Source organism: Zingiber officinale, chromosome 10A, assembly GCF_018446385.1.
Source record: "Zingiber officinale cultivar Zhangliang chromosome 10A, Zo_v1.1, whole genome shotgun sequence".
Classification (NCBI taxonomy): Eukaryota; Viridiplantae; Streptophyta; class Magnoliopsida; order Zingiberales; family Zingiberaceae; genus Zingiber; species Zingiber officinale.
The window spans coordinates 90,912,684-90,917,335 of NC_056004.1; the positions used below are offsets into that span (position 1 = coordinate 90,912,684).

Here is a 4,652-nt window from a genome sequence, read left to right on the forward strand (position 1 = left end):
CCCTCTTCCTCTATTCCTTCTCCTCTCACAGCCGCATACCCGATTCCCCTCTCTGTTCCGAACCATTTCTCCCAACGCTGACTCTTCCCCGATTCCCTTCCTCTCCCTTCTCCTCTCTCGTGATTCCGAGCCACCGCCACCCTCTCCACCTGATCTCTCTCTTGGGCACGAAGCTGTTTCCCCTCTCCTCCGCTCGTCAAAGCTCGACCCATCGCCTACCAGCAGCCGAGAGCTCGACACTGACCTCAGCCCCAATCGCGACGGTAGTTCGATTCCTCTATCTTCTCTGCCTCTTCATCGTCGGCGATCACCGACTGTGGGATGCTAGTTGCCGCGTGACCTTCCTCGCACCTGATCCCATCCATTCCCTGGCTTGACGAGGAGTTTCTAGTCACAAGAAGATCCTTAGCTGTGGCGATCCTTGTGGCGTGGAGGATTGCTACTCGGGTTCACAACTGGATAGTGCCACCAATTCTGGTAGAGGTCATCAGCTCCTGTCCCCCGTCAGCAGCCTGCAGATTTTCGTCTAAGAGGGTCCTGTGGATCTGGATCTAGGGTAAGACACATTTGGTATTAGATTTACAGAGGTTTGATTTCATTTCTGATTTCTAGGATATTATGAGTAGCTAATTGACAAATTCATGTAGCTTTAACCGTCAATTTCGACAATGGTTTCTCTAGCTGTGGATCACCGGTTGAGACTTCAGATTTGGGTAAGTTCTGCTCAGTATGAGGTTAAGTATGGATTGATTACATTCTGTATTGGATTAGACTAGGTATCAATTGAGATATTGGATGATTAGTTTAAGGTTATTGTGATTGTTCGGTTAAGGGTTACCTTAATTAGATTAGGGATTTTATTTAGCTATTTACTACGTATGCAATTAGCTAAATACATTATGTGATTTGCAGGACTTTGATTCGAGGTGAGTGCCTCAACGTGGGATTTATTCTGATATGATCTTCGTTTTGAGGCGAGTACCTTTGACTTATCTCTTTTGATATTGTTATTCTAATGTACGTAATAGATTATAACTAGTAGTAATGGTTATGTTTATATTTACTTGGTATGTCACTACTTAATACCCGTAGTATGCCCATATTGTTATCTGTTATGCATTTATGTTTATGCCTCTTGATTCTTGTCATGTGTACTTATGTTCATAAAAGTAGTGACATACAATGCATTACCGGGTATAGGCCTAGCTACTAGATATATGTGGCATGTGTACCTAGATTTATTATCTAGCATGTGTACCTAGTTTTATTATCTGGAATGTGTACCTAGATTATTTACCTGGCATGTATACTTAGATCCTTGTTATAGATTCAGTGTTCCTTTTGGTACATATTATATAGAGGTTGATATTTTCAAGAATTACATGCTTTAGTGTCATGCACCATTTTGCACTATTGCATGCTGAGCGATTGTCGGCTCCTTTATAGTTGAGCGCATCGCCAGCTACATGATCTGCACACACAACTACTCATGGGTTAATGGTACATTAGACAGGGTATGTGCAGTTTGCTCTGTCAGGGCTCCGCTGGTCCGCTTATGGGTAGTGTGATTGCAGCGTGGTAGCGGGCAGGGATCCCTCCTCTTGACTATGACACAGGGAGATGAGAGCTTATGTAACACCCGTATATGAATTTTCCCATAATTAGAATAGGCTTTATGTAGATTTTTCAAAAATAAATAAAAGAAAATAGAACCAAAAAGAGGCATGACCAAGGTTTGAACCTTGGACCTCTTAGTAAGTGGTTATATGTGATAACCAGTAGCCCCAGCAGGGGTGTGCTGTTAGGAAAGAAAGGGACATAGTAGTTAAAGGTAAGGAAAGTGAAGGCTCCCTTCACTAAGGAGAAAAAGTTTAAGTTTTCTTCTTCTTCCCTCAAAGAGAAGTTGGTTTTTGCCTTCTTCCTTCATTTACACTACAAGAAAAAAGCTAATAGACAACACTTTAAAAGCGTTGTCTATGTGGCTGAAAAAGCATTGTTAAAAGCACTGTTGTTAAAAGTCTACTCAAAGACAACGCTTTAAAAGCGTTGTCGTTTGTAGCAAAGACAACGCTTTTGCAACGCTTTAAAAGCGTTGTCATTTTTTGCTAAGACAACGCATAAAAAGGGTTGTCTTTGTTAAAGACAACACTTAAAAAACGTTGTCTTTTTTAAAGACATCACATAAAAAGCGTTGTCTTTTTTAGCAAAAATAATAGTTTCACAATGCATAAAAAAGCGTTATTTTTTTTAGCAAAATACAAGAAGTTTTAAACTATTATCTTTTAATACCAAAGACAAATAAAAGATAAATGAAAACTAATCTACTTCAATCAATAACATATTATTAAATAACAACTGAGATAAATATATAAATTATCATCCTTACACTTCTATAACAAACATAATTACTCGCATACAAAGAAATTTTAATTAGAAGATACTCAAAACTAGTCCTATCAACTACATCTTATTACATGAACTTAAAGGATCTTGATAGATGCTACTTATCCTCTTAACTTGAATGTTCTTTACTCATTGACTTTAACCATCTTCTCGCTTAAATTCCAAAGCCTTCTTGATAGTTCTTCGTCAAAGTACTTTCCAGTCACACACCTGAGGTTCGGATGTAGTGCCACATAGCATGTAGTTCCTGAGGTTCGGATGCAGTGCCACATAACATGTAGTTACTGCTCCTGTAATCACAGAAATGTAGATAAATGAAATAAATCAAGTTCTCATAACATCAATGACTATCATATTCAATGAAAATAAGAACATAACATCACCTAAAATTTGGAAAAAAAAAACAAACGGGAAGAGAGAAGTTCCCTTGCCCTTTTTGTCTCCTCCAATCTCAAAGTGCTTGCATCTCTAAGAGAACAAAATAGATATTAGCTATAGGTGGAAAAATTACAAAGGACAGAGAGGTAGAATATCAGTACAAACTTTTATTGGATGACGTGAATAATGCTTATAGCTCTGGCATTGAAGTGTCAACACAATCTTCTTTGTTGTTTTGGCCTGAAAAAAGAATTAGTTCTATTGCTTACAATTTTATACAGTTGAGCATTAAATACAACTATGAATTTGTTTCAAGAAACTAAGCTCAAAACAAAAAAACTTCATTGTCTCTAACCACTAAAACTGGCCTATTATTTCGACCGCACCACACGATTATGAACTGATTATAAATTGGAAAGACAATAACAACAACATGGATACATCAGTAAGAACTCAGAAACTAGAGAGATGTATAGGAAGCTTATGTCTTCTTCATCAAAGCCTTCTCGACTTAGCGCTTCTTAGCAAACATCTTCCTCTTAATTCCCAGAACCTGTAAATAAATCGTAAACCTTTAAGACAGTTCCACACACATGGAAAATTCTTGGGTTAGAAGTAAATACCAGAGTTAAAAAAAATCCCATCCTTTTGGCAAACGCAAACTCTCATGGACCATATAAAAAAATCCAAATAAACTATTCTCTTAGCTTCTTTGGACAACTTTGATCATTATTCCTTATTCTATAACTTCTTGACATTGTTAATCCTCATCATTTGCAATGACTTAACAAACCTCGCACTTCTCATATCATCTTCTGACAATTGTGGAACTTGATGTTAGGATCGATGTACTCGGCTAGAGAGGGGGGGGTGTGAATAGCCGACCCCAAATCTTCGTTTCTTTCTACAAGTTGACGTTAGCGCAGGGGAAAATAAAACAAAGAAACAAAGACAAGAAGATCAAACCTCAACACGCAGCGATGTAACGAGGTTCGGAGGTGATACTCCTACTCCTCGGCGTGTCCGTAAGGTGGACGAGCCCTATCAATCCGTCGGTGGATGAGTCCCCGGAGAACCGGCTAATAACTACTCCTTGTGGGTGGAGAAACCTCACCACAATAGCTTGCAACAGCAATATGGAAATACAAAGAAGAGCAAGAACAAAATACACAATGAATGTACAAATACTCGCTTGCCTTCTCGTCGACTGACGTCCCGGATGAAGCACCAACTTCACGGACGAATGCCAACAAGCAACTCAGTCGAAGAAGCTCACACGAAGCTTCGGAGCTCAGCAAAGCTCAAGTGCACAGCTTTCAGAAGAACAACAGCTCAGTTCAGAGTAGGAAGAAGAAGGAAGAGTTGCTGTAGAAGCCCTCGATCTCCTTTTATAACCTGCACTGCAAAGAAGAAGCCAGAAGACAACAGAAGATAGAAGACCGTTGTGAGCCAACGGATAGTTCTGGACCGATCAGGCTGAAGCCTGATCGGTCCAGGGCACCTCTGATCGGTCCTGGGGACTGATCAGGCCCCAGTCTGATCGGTCCTGGGGACCGATCAGAGCTTCCTCTGATCGGTCCAGGGATCGATCAGATTCCTTTTCTCCCGAACTTCTTGCCTTCTGATCGTTGTTTCCTGATCGGTCTGCAGACCGATCAGATAACACTCAGTAGGCTACTGTTTGGTTACTGATCGGTCACCAGACCGATCAGCCGTATCACTGGATCGGTCCCCAGATCGATCCAAAGCTTGGTTTTTCCCAATACCAAGTCCCAAGTCTCCCACACCAACATCCGGTCAACCTTGACCTGTTGGTACATCATGCTTAGCATCCGGTCACTCCCTTGACCTGCTAAGACTCCCCACCAAGT

At 40.6% G+C, this 4,652-nt stretch overlaps 1 long non-coding RNA gene across 1 annotated transcript; it reads right to left on the bottom strand.

Moving 5' to 3' along the window:
• Nucleotides 1–2,785: 2,785 nt before the first annotated feature.
• Nucleotides 2,786–3,447, bottom strand: LOC122027951. The gene is made up of 3 exons (XR_006124586.1): nt 3,405–3,447; nt 2,947–3,334; nt 2,786–2,871 (listed from the first exon to the last, which is right to left on the bottom strand). It is a non-coding gene; the product is annotated as an uncharacterized LOC122027951 (long non-coding RNA).
• Between the last annotated feature and the right edge of the window lie 1,205 nt (nt 3,448–4,652).